The 23,577-nt window shown below is 37.6% G+C and overlaps 1 protein-coding gene across 11 annotated transcripts in view; it reads left to right on the top strand.

Annotated features, from left to right (window-relative positions):
• Positions 1–23,577, top strand: part of FOXP2 (forkhead box P2) — a 441,200-nt gene that overhangs the window by 60,279 nt on the left and 357,344 nt on the right. For 10 of the 11 annotated variants that reach the window (XR_010829081.1, XM_066991473.1, XM_066991518.1 and 7 more), the window contains exon 2: positions 5,777–5,923. The gene's annotated coding sequence lies outside the window, so the exon portion shown is untranslated. Of the gene's footprint in view, positions 1–5,776; positions 5,924–6,915; positions 6,952–23,577 lie in introns of all 11 variants that reach the window. The other variant, XM_066991462.1, reaches the window with a different exon arrangement.

Genomic DNA, 23,577 nt, shown 5'->3' with positions numbered 1-23,577 from the left:
ATTGGCTTAAGTTGTTCTGCAGCTGCATCCTGCCCAGAAATCTTGCCATTATCTCCCTGAACCAATTCCTGCTCTGTATGTATAAAATGAAATGGACGATGCAAAAAGGTGACTTGAACTACTTTGTGAAGTAAGTATGTACCAGCCAACATAGCAAAGACAATAAAATAAATCAAACTCTCTTGGAAAGATCCACAGTGTATTTGAATGTTTAATTACATTCCAATCTGCCAAAGTTCAGAAAGCAAATTTTGGATATGAAGATATCACAGGGAGGTCTTCCTGCTTACATCTCCCAGTAGCAAACAGGTAGAACCACAAGAGCAAGTCCCTAAGCACACTGCTTCACACATTTTTAGATTAGGCTTCCCTTGCTTTGTGTAACAATTTAAATCATCCTCTGCTTCCCTCAGATAAATATCTGGCCTGTCCCCAGATTTTAGCAATCCTACCGTGTTTTACAAATCTCATGCCCTTGTACCTTTGGCTTCAGCAATCTCTGACCCTTGTTCCGTCCAGCCCAAGCCCTTCCCATGTCCCAGCATTGCCCCAGGTGACAAGGAGGCATCTCGGCTGTCATTGAATGCTTGCCTCTTGTGCTGCTGTCCCTTCTGGCTCCCAGCAAGTGTGATGTTCTTTACAAATCGTGCTGCAGGAGGGGAGAGAATCTGAGGCAAAAGGGAGAGTGGGAGGCAAAAGAGAGGAAAAAAGAGAAAAGGATGAAAAAAAATGTATGAAAAGTTTTATGGAATTTCTCACATTTCCTCCTTTATATCAAACCCTTTTGCACCATTCTGTTTTAGGGCTGTTGCAGTAGTGTGAAAGTATTGTGTGTAGATGAGTGATCTCTCAGTAATCAGTATCAAAACCATTTAGAAATGAGGTGGGGTAATAAATGAAACTTGCATTCCACCTATAGGCTCGTCAGTACCAGTACCAACTGCAAATCCCTAACTTAGAAAATTCTGAGTGGCCTTGCATTTCTAGAATGACACCTATCTGCTTGGCCTTCGCGTCTTTAGATGCTAAGATCCCTGCTAGATCCCTGTGTGGAATGCCAACCTAAGGCTGAAGTGAGAAGGGCAGACAGAACTGGAAGGATTAACAGAGAAAGTAGGTGGCATGCTTCCCACTGGGGGATTGCTGAAGAAAAATATTCCCAGCCGTATTTGCCACAATTCCTACTACACAAGGTTGCTACTAGCTGTTTAACCTCCCCAAGCTTGCATGTTAGCTTAACAACTGTTCACTGTGTATTCCATCTGATTGTCCCAAAGCCAGCGTTATACCTTTGTTGGCAGATTGCCTGATATAGCTAGTTAGCCTTTGTCTTTTATCCTCTGTTTCATATGGAGAATTTACATTGGCATGACAAACAGCTGACCATGCAAGCAGTTATTTAGATGTAGGCGTTACCTGTGGTTTCATACCCTGCATCCTCTTATGATTCAGCTTCAGGTTTTACTTCTGGTCAATATATCTTAAAACAAATATATCTGCAAGAGAAACATGAGGAATTCTTCTCTATCTTCATGTCTGTCCAAATCCAGAAGAGGAAGACTGTAGTATACAACTGATGAGAAGACTAAATTAGAAAATGTTTCATATTTTAATAGGTATTTTCAGGTTCTGCAAAAGATGTGTATCAACGTATAGGGAATATTATCAGTTATCTTAAAGGCAGTGATACATGGGTTCTAGTGTTAGGTCACTTTACATGTAGATAGATCATTTGTCCCACCTTTCTCTTTTCAATATGTAACAGAAAGGAAGTAATGCCAACTCTGAGGTTTTCTGAAGTATTGCTTTTTTGATCACAGCATATTAATCTCCCTTAAATTGCAGACAAACCAAACAACTTCATTCAGTTTAACAGCACAACATTTAGGGAAGTTTGCAATATAATACCTTCATTTCTTTAATTCTTCGTATCATGTTTGATCTCTTATTTACTCCTTATGCTGTTTCCAGATTAGGACAATTATACTGGAGATTAGCTCGAAGGGACCTTTCCGCAGATATATTTGTTTCTTTTGTTGCTGTATTTTAATACATCGTTCTTAACAGAGGTTCCAAAGTTTACTAGCAAAACACTGATTGTTTTTGTGAGTTTATGTTTTTGTGAGATAAGATTTCTGGGTAAAGGCTTTCAGATAAACACCACAGTAAAGACACATGATTGTAATAATACGTTAGACTGACTATACAATTACATAATAGAGTAAATATTATTCAGTCTTAAACCAATCCAGTGCCTGGTTGTTTATATGATATGGTTTCAGCCTAAATCCAGCATTAGTCTTTTACTTAGTTACATCCAATAGGCTATAGATATTGAAAGTAAAATTGTAGAATGCTTATGTACAAAAATGGAGTTTTGTAGCGTATTTAGTCAGAGGCCCAAGCCACTGGATTTTTTATAAATAAGATAAATATTCCCAGAATAATTGGGAAACTTGATTAAACAGTCCTCAAATACTTTTTCCTCTAGCATGTTTTTTTGTAACATACTCTGTAAGAATACCTGCCAGTCATGGGATAAAGTATTTTAACAATGTTTTGTAATGCAGCTGTGGCTTTTATCAATGGCCAAAAAAGTCTCAAAACAGCAATGCAGAGCTCACATTACTGTCTATAGTTTTCAATTTGTCTTATGTAACTTATGGAAATGGTATGAGTTTATGCAAAAGTGTAGCTTTTAATGCCCGAAATTAATATATATGTCTTTAATCCTATAGGTTACTTGTATCACTAGGTTGTTTCAGAAATTGAAAACACAAGCTAAGAAATTCTTCATGTAAAAATACCTTCTTATATCTTTGAAACAAGTATATTTCCGTCAGGGGTATAATTGAATTAGGGAATATACGGAATACATTTTTAAAGCAAGCACAAATCCTCATCTAATCTTCCAAAGGGGTTGTATAACAAATGGGGGAAAAAAAAAAAAAGCATTCTTGGTTTACCCAATTTTTGGGTAACTGCTGATTCCCAGCACTTGCAATTGAAATAATTGCATATCAACTTTCCCCTCTTTATGGGCACTTGCATGAGAGAGCCAAGATTACATTAGTGGGAAGATCTTGTAAACTTTTTAATTGCAACTCAAAACCGTGTATGGAAAGAATGAGAATCTTTGCTTCTATTTGTCAACCAGTAGGTAGCTGTCTTGTAAGACACTCTTATGCTTTATCTTTCCTAGTGTTGTAGTAGGAGTAATAATAAATATGAATTGTTATTAGTATCAGATTGCTTTTAAAGTGTTTATCCTGCAATAGTATTTTACCTGCAGTAGTATGCCTTTAGTCCACTTCTCTAAATTTTGAAATTTTGTGAGACGCTTGTCTTTGATCATATATCAGTTCTGAGACACTCAGTTCTTGCTTGGTACTGCTTGCTCTTATTTGTAGTTAGTATTACAGTGACATGCAGGATATCAAACAAAACTTAGATTCCTTTTGAGCTGGACGAGTTATAATCCTACCCTTAAGATTTTACATTCTAAATAGAGAAGTTGGACAAATGGTAGAGGGAGAGGTGGCCTAAATTGTTGCTATAGGCCAGTAGTACATGGGTCTTTGATCATTATTAGCATGCTGCACAGTGATTTTTGTTCCAACTTCAGTGTAGCCATTTGAGCTGCAGAAGCAAACATAACAGCAAACATCATAGCAGCCTCTTCTTTTGCAGAGTGTAGAAGTGATGAGGGGGAGTAGATAGAACACTAAACATACTTTGATCTGATATATCAAGCTGACAAAAAAAAAAAGCAGCAGTAATTCAAATTCCTCATTGTGAGGTCTGAAAAGAATGTTAATAGGTCTGTGCATAGATTTTGAGTGAACATAAAATTTTGTGTGAAACATTAGGCTATTAATTTGTGTATTTTGCAAAGGGAACTTTAGTTGCATACTGATGTCTGAACAAGGTTATTTTTGTCCTGTTATGTTTATATGCTGCTGTAGGCTGCTTCATCATATAACATGTCAATGCACAAGTCTCCATATCTGGATACTCAGTTCACAGGTACAGAGATCTGTATCTAGCAAGACAAGAGAAAGGACTGGTTATATTCCTTTGGTATACCTGGTGGGTATGGATGAATTAATTAAGAGAGTTTTTTTCTCAAAAGTGACATGCCATTCTGAGACAGCAAAAAGTGTTTGCTCCTGATGACAGTCATTCACTTTCTGCTGGATCAGAAGGCTTCCCTGAAGGAATTTTAATTGATCTGCACTTACCCAAAATAAAGCAAAAACACTGCTGTATCCTAGAGATAAAAGCAAAAAAAAAGGAGATACTGGAGTACAGAGTATATGATTTTTAAGGTTTTGTTTGAGATGAAACTTGGGACATGCAGATGCCTATGACCTCCATTTATACATGTTGAACTGGGTGGGAACCCATGGATGAAGCTGCATATTCAGACATATGGAGGGAACTGTCAGAAATCTTCAGAAGCAGAACCTTGCTTTGTGGCACCCTGTCCTGGCTACTTTGGAACTATGGACAAGGAAAAGGAAGGCTACAAAAAAATTTGCTTTACAGCAAGACTTTACTACCTCATTTGATTTTTTTTTTCTATGGAGTGGCTATTTTGGAAAAGTCAATCAAAAGAATGTAGTTAAATACAGAAAAAGGTGGGAATTCACTTTGCAGTTCAAAAGGATCTAGCCTGTACATTCAGTGTCAGTTAGACTAGACTGTGTTTCTTGTGTGGCGAATATATCATTGTGAAATGGATATAAGAATCTCCAGTGAAGGTTCTCTTCCAAAAATAATTCCACTTTCCCCTTTGAAAATTCCTTGCATCAACAGCATCCTTGGGAAGAAGCTTGCAGGTCTGTTACCTATATCATGGGGATGTTCCTGCATATTTTTCTGAACCTGAGCTTTACTAGTCAGTTTTTGCATTCAAATAGGGAAGAGATGATCTCTGTGCAATCTCTCCATCTTCTTCAGGCTGCTGTACTTTTCTGTCATATAATCCCTTAAGTTGTCTATTTTCTCGTGTGAATAGTTGTGGTGTACAGAATTGTTCCTCGTCCGGAAACTATTCTAAGCCTTTGATCACGTATGTTTTCTTCTCTGAACCTTGTGCTCTGCTCTGTTCTGAGCACCAGAAATGAGCAGGCTTTTCAAGATGGGGCTTGATACAGAAGAAGGTGATGTGTTATGCTTTGTTCTTTATTCCTTTCTCAGTAATTTTTAACATTTGATGTGCTGTATTGGCTCTGGCAGAGCAGTGGTTTATATTTTCATGGAGCTATCCGTTCTAAAGCCAAGGTCTCACTTTCTGAGTTGCAGTGCAATACAGAGCTGTTTTGCTTAACAGAAGATTCAAATCAGAATTTTTGCCAATAATGGGTAACCAAGATAGTTTCCAATGAACCTGTGTTCAGCAAATTGTGATTGCCTGCATGAACCCTGCCAAAAGTATGCCAGACTTCATGGTGTTGCAAAATAACTAATCAATAATAGGAAACTATCTTTCAATTTGTGTACTTAGACTTTTTAGAATAACATAATCTTGTTACTGCAAATCCCAGGAGTGGAGTAGGCAGCTACTCTAGGAGTAGTGACTACTTTAGATGCTTGGTATACAGAAAGATGTAAAATGTGGAATTTCTTCGAAGGTATGCAGTGCATAAGTATATAAGAATATGGCCCTGTAAAAGTAATGAAGTGTTTTTTAAAGAAGTGATTGTAATACCTTACTGTAAAACACAATACGGAGGCTTGTACTTAATGTATTCCTTTCTTTTCTTACCTGTAGATAATTTTAAGCAAAAGTCAAGGACCTTTTGTCCTTATTTGCCATAGAAGCGAAAGGCACGTCTGGAAGGAGAACCAGCTTCAGCAAAGAGGAAAAGACCGTTCCTTCCTACAACCCAGCAAGGTGACTAAGTGACTCCAAAGAAATGTAAGTGATTTATAATGGAGCTGTGGTTGTAACTGTTTCTACTGGGGAATTTTGTGCTTTGTACAAGGAACACAGTCCCATGTCACTGAAATTTATTGCTTATAGATGTAAAATATGGTTTAGAAAAAATTTGCAGAGCATCCAGAAAATGCATACTCCTCCTATATTTGTGTGATGGTAATCTATTCTACAATTCTTTTTTTTTTTTTTTCACATATGAAAATTGTTAATGGAAATGAAGTGCTGAAAGAGTCAGAAACATGGTTTTCTACCCTTTTCTACTCATCTAGATCTGAGTTAATTTAGCTATGTGGAAACTAAGCTGCTACATCTCAGTTAGTCATCCAAAATTCTGCTAACATTCAGGAGAGAAGCAGGCATCTCCAGAGGCCAACCCATCTCATCCTAAAAGTAATGTCGAGGGAATTTAGTATGACTCCTTCAATAGCTTGTGTCTCTCCATTGACAGACCAGTTTTAGCCAAAGTATTCATTGAACACTTTAACATGGTACAGCTGCATAAGAAGCACTTCCAGATTCTTTTTCCATCCCTGTATTGCTGTTCTCCCTCATCATGTGTAGCTGTTTATGTGGCTATGTGACAAATAAATTTGGAGAATGGAGCTGGCTGAAAATAACCAATTATTTGTATGGTTTTGTTTTCAGCTGGATTTATCCCAGCCTTCTCACATATGGCTGTCCAAGGGCTGTGACTGGTACAAAGGGTAATGGGGATGGAAATTAGCAGCCAAAAGTGTGGGGGAGGGCTTGATAGATTCTTTTGGCAGCTGCTCTAGTTTCTGCAGCTAAAATTGCTTGGTGAGCTGTAATGTCAGGCCTTGTAGAAGTTGTTAGTGCTTTGTCATTTCTAAGAGTGGAAAAACTTGAGTGATCCACCTTTATTTATTATCTAATGAAGAACTTAGGTTTTGTTGTGTTTTTCACACTGTGATAATGAAGGATTTTTACATCATTTATAACTTACATTTCAGATCTCCAAAACTCTAGGAAATGGTCACGAATGTCTAGTAAGTAAATAGATGTCTTATAGTAATTTATAGTATAGGCATGATACTATATAATCTGTATATACATACATAATTCCTGAATCTTGAAAACGCTTGTCTGATTTTGTCAAGCATGTTCTATGAGCTGGGTAATATTATATGATTAGCAGTTGTACTAATTTAGACACCGCTTTGCTGAACAACAAATACTGAATAACATTTTATTCTGATATAAAATACTTGATGGAAGGGTGTAAAGAAGACAGAACCAGTAACAGCATGAAGTTCAACAAAAGAAACTGCCATGTTCTGTACCTGGGACTGAGTAATGCCAGACAGTTACAAACCGGGAAATGAGTGGCTGAAGATCAGTTCAGCAGAATGGAATCGGGGGTTGCTGGTTGACAGCAGGCTTAACATGAGCCAGCAGCGTGCCCTGGCAGCCAAGAGGGCAAACCACATCTTTGGGTGCATTAAACACAGCATAGCCAGCCAGTCAAATAAGGTGATTCTCTTGGTATATTTCGTGTTGGCTCAGCCTCACCTTGAATCTTATGTGCAGTTGTGGGCTCCACAATATAACAAGGATGTTAAGGTCCTTGAAAGTGTCCAGAGGAGGGCAACAAAGCTGGTAAAAGGGGCCATGTCCTGTGAGGAGAGGCTGAGGACACTTGGGTTGTCTAGTCTGGAGAAAAGGATGCTGAGGCGACCTCATTGCTCTCTGCAACTTCCTGAGAAGGGAAATGGAGAGGGAGGTGCCTGTCTCTGCTCCCTGGTAATGGATGACAAGATGTGTGAGAACAGCACAAAACTGCACCAGGGGAAGTTTAGACTGGGCATTAGGAAAAATTTCTTTACCGTGAGGGTGGCCAAACACTGCAACAGCTTTCCTAGAGAGGTAGTTGATGCTCCATGCCTGTCATTTTGGACGTTTGGACAATGACCTTATTAATACGCTTTAACTTTTGGTGAGCCCTGAAGTGGTCAGACAGGTAGACTCAATGACCTCTGAAGGTCCCTTCCAACTGAACTATCCCATTCTGTTCTGTTCTGTTCTGTTCTGTTCTATGGGTGACAGGATGAGAGGCAATGGGAATACATAAAATACTGAAAATTCTATTTAAACATAAGAAGATGCTTTTTTGCCATGAGGGTGGTCAAATACTGGAACAAGTTTCTCAAAGGGGTCGTGGAGACTACATAAGGCTGTGAAGTCTCCATCTTTGATGATACACAAAACCAAGTGGGATATAGCAACAAGCAATCTATTCTAGCTGGCCCAGTTTGAGCAAGGATTTAAATCATTTCCTGAGGTCTCTTACATCATCAGATATTCTGTGATTCTGGGAATATTTATAAGTAAGCAAAATCATACAGGTTTTATTTTGTGATATACTAAAACTTCTTTTTTTATATTTTTCCGGTTTTGATGTATTTAGCTATTCACTTTAGGGCTTTACTGAAGTTTTTGTAAAAGATGAGAGATTGTCAAAGTTGAGAGCTTTCTGAAATGTGTTAAGTTATATTTAAAGACTTGCAAGTATAACTAAGAAAATCAGATTGAAGTCTGTGAAAGTAATTTTTAGCTGTGAATTAGCACCACAATTAGAAGGACAGTAATGTGGTGTGGATTTTAGGTGTTTAAAAAGCAAAGCTTTTTATTTGATGCATGAAATAGAAGATACATTTTAATATCATTTTGTGTTTGAAAAAAAAATAGATAAAAGTAGGGGCAAAGCTTTAGAGAAGAGGTCTAGTAGTCCACAACAGAAATATATATCTTTCTGAAGTCTAATTAGAGGCAATTAGGAAAAGGAACTATTTATTTAAATTTATATTTTCTTAAATTTCAGCTTGGATTAGTTTTGCACACATTTTCCATCCACAGTTTTGCTGTAGGCTCAATATCTTTGCAAAATCTTCTGTGAGATACATCATTTCTGAGAAAGAGAAAAAAAAAGTCAATTCTAAAAAAAAGGTCTAGTAACTCTTGACAGATCTTGAGATCTCAACAAATTAAAGGGCTGGGCAATCACCAACTGCGTGATGTTTAACAAGAGCAAGTGTCAGATTCTGCATCAGGGACAGGGCAACCATAGATATGTATGTACAGCTTGGGGGTTGAGAGGCTGGAGAGCAGCCCCACAGAAAGGGATCTAGGGGTTCTGGTTGACAGCAAGTTGAATATGAGCCAGCAGTGTGTCCTGGCAGCCAACCATACCCTGGGGTGCACCAAGCACGGCATTGCTAGCCAGTCGAGGAAAGTGACTGTCCTACTCTACTCTGAGCTGGTGCAGCTTCACCTGAAGTATTGTGTGCAGTTTTGGGCAACACAATATAAGAAGGACATAAAATTATCAGAGTGTCCAAATGAAGCCTACAAAGATGGCAAAAGGTCCAGAAGGCAAGACGCATGAAGAGCAGCCGAGGTCCCTTGGTTTGTTTAGCCCAGAGAAGAGACTGAGGGGAGGCCTCCTGGCGGCCTGCAGCTCCCTCACGAGGGGAGCGGAGGGGCAGGCGCTGAGCTCTGCTCTCTGGGGACAGCGACAGGACCCGAGGGAACGGCATGGGGCTGGGACAGGGGAGGGTCAGGCTGGGTATTAGGGAAAGGTTCCTCATCCAGGGGGTGGTTGGGCACTGGGACAGGCTCCCCAGGACAGTGGTCATGGCACTGAGCCTGCAGTTCAAGTGTTTGTACAACACTCTCAGGCATAGGTTTGCATTTTTGGGGAGTCCTGTGTGGAGCCAGGAGTAGGACTTGATGATTCTTGTGGGGGCCTTTACAACTGAGGATATTCTATGAATTCTATGAACTCTTCACTTTGATTTTGAGGAAGGGCTTGAAATTCAAGAGTGAAGCTTCAATGGTTTATAAGATGTGCCTTTTGCAATGCCTCTGAATGTCTATCATTGAAGTATTGCATTGAATTATAAGCTTTTGCAAGACGGTGCTTACTCATAATCAGAAGAGGCATATTACGTTGTCAGCATATTCTCAAAATACGCTGTGTATTCTTAAGCTTCTAGAAATGATTGAGTCTGTCCTGGAGTGGAGATCAAACACCATGTGACATTTCAAATGTACAGATCCCCTGTTATTTTCACAAAAGGGACTTGTTTTTTGCATTTTTCTGGGACAGTGCATTTTTATTTTTATGCTTGTTAAGAATTCTTTCTGTATCTTGTGCTTATTTTGATCATATACTCTTTGAGAATGATATCAAGAGTGGAATTAATTTTTCCTGATTTTAGCCGTCTAGGAAGCTTGGTGTTCTAAGTCTGAGCTGGTCACTGTAGATATCTTTAGGCAATGAAGAAAGATGGATGCTTCAAGAGGAGGATTCACCCAGCCTCATTTTATGCCTGTGTTAAGATGAGAAGAATCCACCTTTGGAGATGCCTGTTGCTTGTCAATGACAATAAGGGAAGCTTAAGGTGATCAGCACAGATTTAGACATCTAACTTTTCTATAAAAAGTTAAGGCAGATCAATTCCATCTCTTGTGGTTGAATATGAGAGTTGAGAGGTGGGAATGTTAACACTGATATTGATAAAAATATCCCGCTTTCAGGTGAATAAACATTTTTTTTCCCCTGAAATCATGTATTTGTGGTTACAGGGTTACATACAAGATTATTAAAAGGACATTTTCCATGTTGCTTAGATTTTGTATGCAACCATTAAGAAAATGCTCTTCAAATGCCATTTTAATATTAACTATGAAATACCAATAGATTTTTCATTTTCTTCTTCTTGTATCTTGTCTCTAGGTTGAGAAATGCAAATGTTTTAACTCTCTGTTGTTACCTAATTTCTAGTAAGATACTAAAAGAGAGGTATCACGAGATTCTAAAATTGTCCATTTAATATTGCTTGTGATAAAAGACTGACTTAAAAATCTGGTGTTAATAGAACAGATGAAAACATTCTTTAAGATGATTTTTAAGTGGAAGTAACTAGGTGACTTTATTCAATTGGAAAAAGATTGCTCTATTATCAGCTCATATTGATAATTTGTTCTATTAAATATGATTGTGGTGAAATGCTCTTTTCCATTTGTATTGAAGTATTGCGTCTTTCTTTAGTGTCTTTCAAAGTGCTGTCTATATTTGACTGATATCTCCCAACATATTATATTAATGTATGGTGAAGGTGGTAACCTTTATTGGTTTCAGTATTCATGAATCAGGGCTGTGTGTGAGAAGAACTTTCTTGCGGTGGAAGAGCTGAATGGTTTAAAAGGTGTTAGAAAGAATGTACAAAGTTCAGATTTGTTCTTTAGTTAGAATATAGGCATGCAATAAAGAAATTCTAGCATAACTTATAATTAGATGTCTTTTTGTAGTTAATTACCACGTAACTGAATTATTACCTTGGACAGCTATACTTATATGAATTATTTCATACGTGTGATGATTCTGACATCACTGTTACGGAACTACAGACAACAGAAGAACATGCTTCAAAGATGATATTAGTATTATGCTTGTCCCATTGTGGGAGAAATAACACAATTACTTGAAGTAAGCAGTATTACTGTACTTTCATTGCCTCATTGGGGTGTGTAAAATTTTTCTTTCATTCTTAATTTTCTTTTGAATATTTCTTTTTGTATCTGGGTTGTTTCTTTCGTTTTGTTTCCTTTTTTTTTTTTTTTTTTTAATGTGGTACATTTAGTAGCTCTTGCATAGTAGCAGACTGTATGTGTAATAATGTAAACCTACACACAATTCCTGATTCTGGGAATCTTCATACAGCCTAAAGGAAGGAATTTTGTTTGTTTGTTATTATTATATTTTTAAAAAATACTGGCAAATTGGCCTAAAGAAAGTTGCTCAGAGATGCAGAAGCAACCTCATATAAATTCTTTTAAAATATTTTCTTTAATTCATATGCACAAAATAGCAGTTACAAGTGCATGTATCTCAGTATCAGTAAGCCATGTGCTATAAACATGGTCAAAATATTTTCCTTAGAAATACAATCATATCAGTACTTTCTGGCCAAGATTGTTACTGGTAAATAGGCAGTACTTTACTGAAGCTGACAAGCTGTCCCTTTATATAGCTGATGCAAGTTTTATAGGCTTGATTTTTTTCCACGATTGTCTGGCTTTATTTGAGTTGGATTTGTAATATTCCTATCCTTCTGCTACCTTAAGAATGTTTAGTTTCGAATGGCATTTTATGCATTATCACAAAAATCCACCAAAAAGACCCTAGTTCTGAGAAAACAAAAAGGGCAGTTCAGCCAAGGTACCACTAAACAGAGTATGTTTGAGTAGTGAAGAACTGTGCATATTTGTATTTAACTATAAATTTTATTTCATGATTGACATTTTGTCCTGATCCCATTACAGAGTTCAGACTGAGTAGATCCTACATGCTGAGAATGTATTGGTCCAGTGGATAGAAACCTGACCAGTATCCATTAAAAAAGTCATTAACGACTGCAATGAAAGAGGGTTGTGCTTAGTGGTGCAGTCTAGTTGGAGGCCTGTAGCTAGAGGTGTCCCCCAGGGGTCAGTACTGGGTCCAGTCTTGTTCAACTTGCTCATCAACGACCTGGATGATAGACCAGAGCGCACCCTCAGCAAGTTTGCTGATGACATAAAGCTGGGAGGAGTGGCTGATACCCCAGAGAGCTGTGCTACCATTCAGAAGGACCTCGACAGGCTGGAGGGTTGAGCTGAGAGAAACCTCATGAAGTTCAACAAAGGCAAGTGCAGGATCCTGCACCTAGGGAGGAATAACCCCAAGAACCAGTACAGGCTGGGCGCTGACCTGCTGGAGAGCAGCTCTGCAGAGGTAGGGACCTGGGAGTTCTGGTGGACAGCAGGCTGACCATGAGCCATCAGTGTGCCCTTGTGGCCAAGAAGGCCAATGGTATCCTGGGCTGCATTTGGACGAGTGTTGCCAGCAGTTCAAGGGAGGTGATCCTTCTCTGCTCAGCCCTGGTAAAGCCACACCTGGAGTATTGTGTCCAGTTCTGGGCTCCCCCGTACAAGAGGGACATAAAGCTACTGGAGCGAGTCCAGAGGAGGGCTACGAAGATGATTAGAGGACTGGAGCATCTGTCATACGAGGACAGGCTGAGGGAACTGGGCCTGTTTAGCCTCGTGAAGAGAAGAGTGAGGGGAGTCTTCATTAATGTATCTAAATATCTGAGGGGAGGGTGTCGAGAGGATGGAGCCGGTCTCTTTTCAGTTATTCTCAGCAGGGGATGAGAGGCAACGGGCACAAACTGAAGCATGGGAGGTTCCGGCTGAATATGAGGGGGCACTTCTTTACTGTGAGGGTGACAGAGCACTGGAATGGGTTGCCCAGAAAAGTTGTGGAGTCTCCTTCTCTGGAGATATTCCAAACCTGCCTGGATGCCATCCTGAGCAATGTGCTTTAAGTGATCCTGCTCAGCAGGGGGGTTAGACTACATGATCTTCAGAGGTCCCTTCCAACCTCATCCATTCTGTGTGATTCTGTGAAAGTAACAGAGCAAACAGTACCCAGCACAGTCATCTAACTCAATACTTTTTATTTATTCATTTATTTATTTATTAAATAGAAAACAGAAAATTCTGTTTATGTCTGTCTATCTGGGGGATAAATCCCATTCAGTATAGGTAATGCATAAAGTACCCATCACATTGTTGGTCTGACTCAGAATTCAAAGGCAACTTGAAATTTCAAATAGGGAAATAGGAAAGATATTTTGATTATTGCAGGCATTTTTAGAAAGTGTGAATATGTACCGATAGTTTTTATAAAACTATATATGTGCCTTGTATCATGTTTGAAGACACAAAGCAGGCAAGAAAGGAAGGAAAAGTTTTTATGAGCATGTCTTCATTTCTTCAGCCTACGTATGTTCTCTCATCTCCAGTGGTTTTTGGATGGTTGGATTCCTGAGTCACTTATTAGAGAACATCAATTCATGGGACTTTCTGCCCATTCTAACTGTCAATTTTCTTCATTTTTGACTTTGTGAGAGATGGAATCGTATTATTTTAATTCGAGGTATCTTTCCTGTAATACAGGGAAGTGAAAGATAGGAGGTAAACTAAATTAGGATGCCAGCTAAACAGACACCTTTTGGTAAAATGATAATTTTACAGACTCTGTTGTTGTTCTGCATGCAGCTGCAGTTCCCTGGCATTTAGCCGTTCAGAGATTGGAAATGGTATGAAACATGCATTTGTAATGGAACACAATATTCTTCATATAAGATCAGTAAATGTTTTTATAGGATTATTGCCTGTTGGTAAACAGCTGTAGTGTTATGCTTCAGAGGTAGAGGCATTTGGATGGTAATGAGGGGATTCTTGTATACAGTTAACATACCATGGTGAGATCCTTTGGGGCATAATTCATGACATATATGATAGTAACACACTGCATTGCATCTGAGGATTTCAAAGAACTTCATAGAAAACATTAATGAATTAAGGATCACCCTAACCCCTTTAGAGTACTGGTTAGACTACTTAAATCCTGAGTTGGGTTGAAGACAGAAATATATCATTTTTGCAGTATGTTGGCTACTGTGTTTTTGCTGTGCACAGATAATTCAGGAAGCTTCAGTCATATGTATTGTGGTCAATATTTTGGACAGCGAGATGTTAAAGTGTAGAGAAATGAATGGACTTGGTACAGGCAGACAGTAATGCCAGCATAAACAGCCCAATCCAAATTCTATCCAAGTCATCAGAATTTGTTTGGCTGATGACAGCGATGGTTGGCTCAGACTTCTGGGTCTTTTCGGATACTGTCATTTAAGTTAGTTCACTCTGAGCAGTAAAGGGATCGTGTCCACGCCTGGGTTTTGCTCTGTGATGCAGATGTTGTGTTTGAGTTCTTAGCATGAGAAGAATTAACTTCATATATCTAAAATGAATAATGTTGACATATGGGATTGTACAGCGTGAAGTGCTGCGCAACATTACAGAAAATAACTGTTCAAGCACAGTGCAGTTGAAAATTGGCCAATTCATAACAATTTCATAATTTCTGATACTGATCTATGTATATGTCAGAACACCGGCATATTTTTATGTGTTAAACCCATCAGTACGAGATATGCTAAACACAAACAGCTTTCCAAGGGCAAGGCAGTAGTCACACAACCACTGTAGTTGCAAAGTATAAGAGCAGAAACCATCTGTTGTGTGGTGTATTTTGATGAAAGCATCCATGATAGAAACCAAAGCTAATTAAACAGTTACACTATTACTCCACAGTGCAATTTAGGGCTTTTAAAACAATTTTATTTAGAAAATTGGTTTGGAGAGAGAACTGGAAAAGTTCTTTTTTTTTTTTCTTTTTTGTCGTGTTAGTACTGCTGCCTTTTCAAGGCTACATCTAAATCATTGCTGAGGACCATTCATTCACCCATTGTCCCTTCTATTGAAGGTACCAGTATTAACTTAACAGTATTCTTTAATATTTTTGCTATTCTAGGCTCATATTTTGTGGCAGTGAAATACAGAATTGCTTCTCTTCTTTATCTGTAGCAACAAATGAAAACATGCAGGTTCTCAACTGACACAATTTTGGCTAAAATCATATTTTTAAATAGAAACCAAGTACGGGTTATGCTAATAGAACCTCATTTGTAATTTAAACTGCAGCTGTTAACATTCAATAATAGAGCCATATATCAAGGAGTTTTCTGCAAAAACAGAAAAATACTAATTCTCCATCCTCAGATCTGCAAATCCAGACTGATGGGATTTCAGCCCTTCATCTTTTAGTGACAGGCAGCAGCATCAGTGGAATAAAACTAAAATGTGATCCCCTTTCTCTCCACCTCCTTCCCCTAATTTTACTCTGACAGAGGAAGAAACACAGTTTTAGCTGGTATCTTTGCTCAAGGGAAAAAAAGGTCTGCTATCAGGTCTTTTAGGGAGAAGGAGCTCCTCAGTGGAGCAGTTAAGCTGTATTTTGATTCTCAAGGTGCATCTCATACCTGTATTTTTGCAGGATATGATAAATGATTTCTGAGGCAGTTATTGAGAGCAGAATCAAGGTCATCAACCTTTCCCCAAAAGGTCATTATCCTTCAGTTCTTGTTTTTGATGAAAATGTTGAACATGGGGGAGATGGGCTCCAGAGGTACTATCTGAAGCTGCAGTCTCACGTGCGGTATCTGCAGCTACCTGATAGCAAAAGATGTACTTCTGTTTTTTCAACTTCAAAAATCAATGACTTTGATCAAAATTTTGCAGATTAATTTAATTTATTTTGCAATAATTTAGTGTGTGCATGTTGAAGTTTATCATTCTAAATACCCCAATGTGCATATGTTACTCTAAAGTCCTCTAAAATCCATGATGAAATAGAAACGTTTGGGTATTTCGAAGTTGAGACCTACTGTGTCTTTGGAGAAGTTTCATGTTAAGCCCTACAGCTAAATTCCTAGAGCTCTTCTGTTGTCTGCAAATGAGTTTCTCCTAATGCTGTAGGTTGTGAAGCTGAGCCCCTGCTAATGGCTAGAAATACTCAGTTATCTGACAAGAGGAAAGGTAGAGATCTACCTAAGCAAAATCTTTACACACTGCCATATGAAACAAAAATAATGTAGTCTGTATGTAGAACAGAATGTGGTTATCATCTTAGTATTAACAGGCTTAGGGAGCATCTCCGTTAGTCTTTTATTTCAGATCTGCGCTTCTGAAAACTCAGGATAAGCTAGATTCCTTTTTCAACCTTCCTGTTGACAGAGCTAAACAAGGAGAAGTACTCCACCAAAAGGACCGAAAGCATGCAGTACTGCAGAACGAAGTGTCCTGAAACACAAGTTGAATGAGTGCAAAGAGCTTGGCTCCAACTGTTCTCCTGTACAAGCCATTCTTGTTGGGCTGTGTTATTTCCTAATGCAGACAATTTCTCATTTAAACAAGACTGTACCTCTGAGGATCCTTATCGCGAAAAGATAGGTCTGTAAAAACAAACAAAAAATGTACTTTTTTTTTTTTTTTTAAGTAATGTAGTATTGCCACTTTGGGCTCAGATAGTGTATTAGAACCTGTAACATAAAAGTCTCCTCTGGAACTGATCTCACTTTTTCTGTTTGTATTTCTGAGGGAAATTTAAAACAGGTATCTTAAACAGGAGAATTATGTGATCTGTGGAGGGAAGTCCCTTTCAACTCCATTTTCTGTGTTTATATGATAAATGAAGCAATAGTGAACTTACTGCTTGCTTATCAATAGTTAGGGGGAAAAAAAAAGGAGGCTAATACCAAAAGCCAAAAAAACAAGTATCTTTTCATTCTAATCTGTCATCTTCTATATTGTAATAAATTGTGGTGTGTGTATATTTGTATATATATATTTAAATTCTGTATGTGTATATAATACAATGTTGAATTTAGTATGACACATAGTAAGGAATGTTGCTGATAGCAGCAGCTATTGATGAAGTAGTTTCACTGGACAGGGCATCTGTTTTATTATGTACCACTCTCCACATTGTTTGCAAGGTGAAGTATTTAATCTGCTTTTCTGAATAGAGTCCCTCTGCTTTCTGCCCAGGTTTCTAATCGTGTTGTGTGCATTTCTGATGTTTCTCTGTCCTAATCAGTATTTATAAGTGAGATTGCTCTATAATGGTATCTGTAATTCTTCAATGGGAGTTTAACTGTGATTTATGAGTTCTTACTTATGAAAGCCTTTAATTTTGGTCCATCGGTCACTATTTATACTTCCCAGTTATGGCACTGAGCAACATCCTAAATGCTATGTTACTCAAAGCCATCACTTGTAGCTATTGTAGTTTGCTGATCCGTAATTTAAACTGTTCCACATTTATGCATTATTTTTTAAGTAGTGATGCTGACTCTAGCAACTGAAATGTTTACAGTGTTTTGTGGTCATAAGTGAAACTGGGTATCATGGGGTATACAGAAATAGCCACTTTGTAAATATATATAAAACACACTAAAGGAAAGGAGAAAAAAAAAAGTTGGTAGCAATTTAGGGAGAACAATTTGACTAGTTGAACAGCAGGAAGGCACTAGTCATGAAATATCCATTAACTCTCAGTGATGAGAGCCATGATACGGTGAGGTAATCAAATGTTTGAACATTAACTGGTTTAGGTGGTAGGAGGGTAAAGGTACAAAGAAAATGTGTTTGCTTACAAGGTTCACCATAAATACAGGCTCTTCAAAACTCATAAGCTATTGCCATACAGCTCTATCAGCACTCCAAAACATTCTGGTTTTCAACATGTTGAAACACTGACATAATGGAGATTTTTTAATCTTGAGCTGTATATTGCAAATTTCGTATTTGTTGAGGGATACAGCACTTCTACTGAAATGTCATATGATTCATGTAAAAATAATTTTTGAAAAACTGCAAATGCATATATCCAGTGACCTTGCCTGATGTGCAAGTCTGGCAACTGTGAGTTTTCAAGTGTGCTCTGAAGATGGACAGTTTTACATGTATTTACTTCTTAAGGAGAACAACATGACTGACCAACCATTTACTACCTGTCACATGAATTTGAGAAGTAAGAAAAATACGACAAGTATTTGTACTTTTTCTTAGTTGCTCAAGAGCATCTATGGCACTCATGTTTCACTTAATGCTTCATTCACTCTTGAAGAAAAAATGAGATATCTTTTGGAATGGAACAAGGACAATTTCTTTCTTAGGCTATAGGAAACACGAAAAGCCCAAACCAGGAAATTCTGGAAGGAGAAGGGCCTTTACCTTTCAAGTTTATGTGTGTAAGTTTGCTTCACTCTGAAAGGTTTTTCTGTTCAGTCCAGACATAACTGGACTTGAGCTGTCTGGATGGAGAAGGGAAACAAAGTGACTTAGCTCACCATGTAGTTAAAAAGATAAATCAGGCTAGAAAATGAGTAGGGGACACACAGTCCTAAAGACTTACGGTCTTGAAATAATGTATGTTAGCTGAACACTTCTTAAATGTGACTTTTGTACTTTTTGGTAAGTATTAAAAATACCCAGAGATCAAGTTTGCCATTGTGATTTCTTGATTCCTACCATAGCAATCAAGCATAGTAGATGGTGAAATATTATGAACTTCTTTGCTTTATCATCACACATGCCTTTGTTTAAAGGTATGAACAAAGTGCTCTGAAAGCTGTGTTGACTGTCTTTTGTTTCTGTTACTTTTAATTCTGTGAAGCTAAATGCTGGTCAGGTTTAACACCAAGGGAATTCTTTCCATTACCTACATTGACTTGCACAGTGTGGCAGCGTACTCTTGGTCTTTGCCATGCATGTCTTCCATCAAATTAAAGTATTGTGTCAAAGGCATCATGTGAATAGTACTAAATAGCCACCTGATTTGTGTACAAAGCCAGGCAGAATTGTGCCTGAAGAAACAAAAATATTTCTAAAAATTAGATCCTAAATGTTGGTTTAAAGGTTGTGTCCTTTGGAAGGATTTGAAGCAGTTTAGGTGCTTATGTTGCTCTAGGGACTTTGAGTACTGTGAGGTTTTAAGGAAGGCTAAGTATTCCAGGAAGTTTAAGAGCTTATGGCATCGTAAATATTTAAGATGATTTAAAAGGTTATGTCCTCTTTAGTATTTGAGTTGGATTAAGTGCTTATATTGCCTTAAGGACTTTTTCATTTTTTTGCCCTAAAAGGAACCTAGGAAATTAAATGCAAAAATAACCTATAGATGCAATGTTTAGGCTGCATTTGAGGAATGCAGAATTTTAGGTTTCAATAGCAGCATTAACTTGGCCACACTGTGTATGTATCAAAGATGGACAGAGCAATGGAGAATATCTAAGAAAAAGCTGAGTATGAAATCCAGAAGCTGTAGTTTTTAATACCTTGACAGCCAGTGCATTGAGATATGGTTCTTCTCCTTTATGTTTTGTATCATCTGATTAAAAAGATTAAATAGATGATTAGGTTAGAATGAGATCTTGGAAATGCAAGGAAACAATCTCATCTAAGAAGGTAAAGGTAGTCCTTGATTCAGTACTCAACAAAATAGCCATTTAGTTTCATTCTGTATATTTGCTGATATTTTATATTAAATAATATGTAATAATGAATATTAGATATGTAGGTCTCAAAAGCTTCCTTTTCAAATTTAATCAATTTATATATTTATTCTTGTCTTCTGAGATGCCTAGCCTAAATTCTTCACTAAAGTGTATTTACAGTATATGCATCGTTCTGAGGTTTCTATGCTTCTGTATATTGTAGGTATATTCCTAAAAAGTGTATTTTCTGTTTTCTGTTTTATTAACCAAGCACATACATTTCTCAGTGTATAAAGAGCAAATTGCCACCATTCATTTAATGTGTTCTTTGCTGCCTCAAATCACTAGGTATCAGTCCACATTTTTTCTCGTTGGCCTCCAGTACAGCATTAATGTTGCTCAGTTAATATAGCATAATTATGATAGCTATATCTATACTGCTATTGCAGACTGCTCATGTAAGCAGCACTCATGACAGCCATCTGGGCAGTGTTCTGTGGGCCCAATAGAAAGACATAAAATTATCTCTGGGATGATGGCATGGATACAGTATTCTGGCAAGGAGAACCTCATCAGAGCCACTTCCCTCCTCCGTGGTGACATTCCTGCCAAAAGTTGCTTGTGCAGCATGAAGTGCATGAGTTGGTGTACACCTTGATAGCAACTCCTTGCTAATCTCGCTGCCTAGGCATAAAATTGATTTACCAGGTAAGGTAGAAGAGTGGCATCTACAGGGAACAGGAGTTGAATCTGATGGTAGCCTGAAGCCTTCATGACTGGGTAGGCAATGCTTTTATTCAGCAACGTAGGTAGGGGGACTTGGGTGTCTTCCAGGTGGCCGCATGCCTCTAGAAAGATCACTGTTAATAACTCAGCAAGCTGAAATACGATGTCAGTTATGTTCCATTACAGCAGTGTTGTAATACGGGTGGTAGTCCTGGCTCACTTTATCCCACCAGTTTTGACCATGAATAATCAATAGTTGATGGCACAGTGCGTTCAAAGGGTGAGATGATCAGAAGTGAGTGTCTGACATCTTCAAAGCTATGTCTGTGGCCCCGATATATATCACAATGCAGAACTGAGAAAATTCTGATGGAGAAGGATGAGAAGAAAATGGGATATACTTCAAAACATAGGCCTAAGTGCAGTACGCTGTGTGAGTTTATTGTTGCTACATCTAAATGCCATACAATCAAATGATGGTGTATTTTAAACTGGATTTAGTGTAATCATGAGCTCAGCTGCTTCAGAACTGATTCATGGTTCTTAGTAACTCCTCAAAATTATTAATATATTTTTTATATATGTACACAGCTTTAATTAAATGTAATATCCCTTTAGTTTAGGTTTGAATTTTAACAGATCCTCTAATCTGAAAATTTGCTGCACATTTAGAAAGGTGACAAAGTTTTATCAGCTGTTTAAAACTGCTATTATGAAGATCGAAATTTATTGTTAAAAATGCTGAAACTCTTTTGGTGTAAAATAATTTATGAGTTTCAAACTTAGAAAATAACAAAGGTATCAAGGAAAAGTACAGTTTGTTCTTTGTATGTAATAGCACAAAATGAAAATCTTCACTTCGTGGGTCTTTCTGAATTTCATCCAATTTTTTCTCCAGCAATGTAATTTTCCAAGATTATTCTGAATTATAATACCATCCTCCATGTGGTTAGCAGTCCTTTCCTGATGTTTTTCTGTCTTTTCCTAGTGCAAACTTAGCACCATCTGAGAATGTTAAAATTACAGTTTCTGTATGGATAACCCGTTCACTATCTGGGTTTTGAAGGAAAACACCCAATGCACTAGACCAGGATGGTTAAGCCCCATTCACAATATTCTGCTTTTGGTTGTAGTCTCTGCATAAATTTTTTGAACACATTTTGTATTTGCCTTGAAATAATTTCATGTAGTCTTTGTTTCTTTAGCTTCTCTCTATAAGAATGTTCTCTGAGACATTGTCAGTTCTGAGGTCAAAATATGTCATCTGTTGCTTCTTTTCCATTCACAAACTATTTTTCTGTTGAAGGAGAAAATTAATTGGCTTGCCAGCTTTTGCTCATCACAAATCTGTATTGACAGGTATATATTTCATTGCTGTAGAAAAGAAAAAAAAAATCTCATGTTGGCATTGTTTTTCTCCAGAAATTTCCAAGAACTGAAACTAATTGGACAAGTCTGTTATTCCTTATCTCCTCTTTTTTCACCTTTTTTAAGACAGGCACAGGATTTTTTTGCCTTCTCATTATTCTGGAACTTAAGCTATTCTCTAAAAGTTCTGAAAAATTACTAATGGCTGTGAGAGGATTTCAATTAATTCTCTAAGTGTCCTTTGCACTGCAGTTTACTGTTCTAACTATTGAAGTAATGCAACTCTTAATGGGACTGCAGGATAGAAATCTTAGTCACTAGACTGATTTGCCTTTAAAAAATATCCTTTCAAAAATAAAAATTAACTCTCATAATTTCACTGACTCAGTTCTAAGACTGGCCTTACAAGTAGCTATAAATGACAGGCTAGCAAAATTTCAGTGCAGTCAGACATTGAAGACGTTGGAGTTGGACATTCTTCAACTGGCTTCACTTCCAGCTCTCTTGAACTCCCTCTTGCCTTCAAGATACCTTTCAGAGGATCTTGACAACCAATTCATTTATCCAGATCCTCTTCTGTAATCTCCACTGACTTTATTCCCTTCTTCTTCTAACGATTCGTAATGATTCTATATAATTCCTAATGATTCTATGATTCTCCCACCTCTCTCCCTTCCTTAGAAATGGGAATTCTCTCATGTTACGCTTACTTCCAACCAAGTTGCCCTCAATTTTCAGATTTTTGTAGAATTCTCACAGGTAGTTAATATTTTAAGATTCCTTGTTATTGCCAAGTTCTGCTGATACTTGCTTATATGCTGTTTGGTCCAAAAAAATAAAAAATAAAATGTTATTCATATGACTTTTTTTCTTTTTCCCTGAAGAAATGCAGTATGCTATGTGGTGAAGAAAGAAGTGTGCTGGATGTACAGGCAGCCAAACCTCATGTCAACAAAGATGTGAATTTATCTTTTTATACTGCACTGGTAAATAGACTAAATTTCAGCTTATCGTTCTTGTGGCCACATCTGAAAAAAAAAGCCTTTTGGAAAATTAGAGATGGTGCCAGAAACAATTACGAAAATGATATAAGAGCTTGAAAATTGCCTTGCAGTGAAATATTTAAGGAGATCAGTCTGTTTACCTTATCAAAAAGATGTTTGAGAAGTGACTTAATTACAGCATACCTTCACAGAGAGAAAATATCTGTTGCTCTAAAGAGCTCTTTAATCTAGTGCAGAAAAAGCATAACATGAAACAATTGTTTTAGCTAAAACAGAATATATTCTTTAATCAACTATAAGTGTTCAGGCTCAATTGTAAGGTAACTGTCTGAAATTTTATATTCTGTGATATTATAGGAAGTCAGACTTCATGATCTAATGGTCCTTTCTGACCTTATATTCTCTTTAATCCATCAATCTTTTTAGCTTTGGCTGTTCTTCTGCAAAACACATGGCCCTCTTCTTGACAACCCTGACAACCCGCAGAAGAGAAATACTCTTGAACTGGGAGGAACTTGTAGGATAAGATAAAAAATGAGCAGTAGAGGGGAGTTTTCCTTTTGAACTAACTATG

This window comes from Anser cygnoides, chromosome 1 (assembly GCF_040182565.1).
Source record: "Anser cygnoides isolate HZ-2024a breed goose chromosome 1, Taihu_goose_T2T_genome, whole genome shotgun sequence".
Lineage (NCBI taxonomy): Eukaryota > Metazoa > Chordata > Aves > Anseriformes > Anatidae > Anser > Anser cygnoides.
Note: the sequence above shows the minus strand (reverse complement) of the source record. Positions and strands in the feature narration are given on the sequence as shown.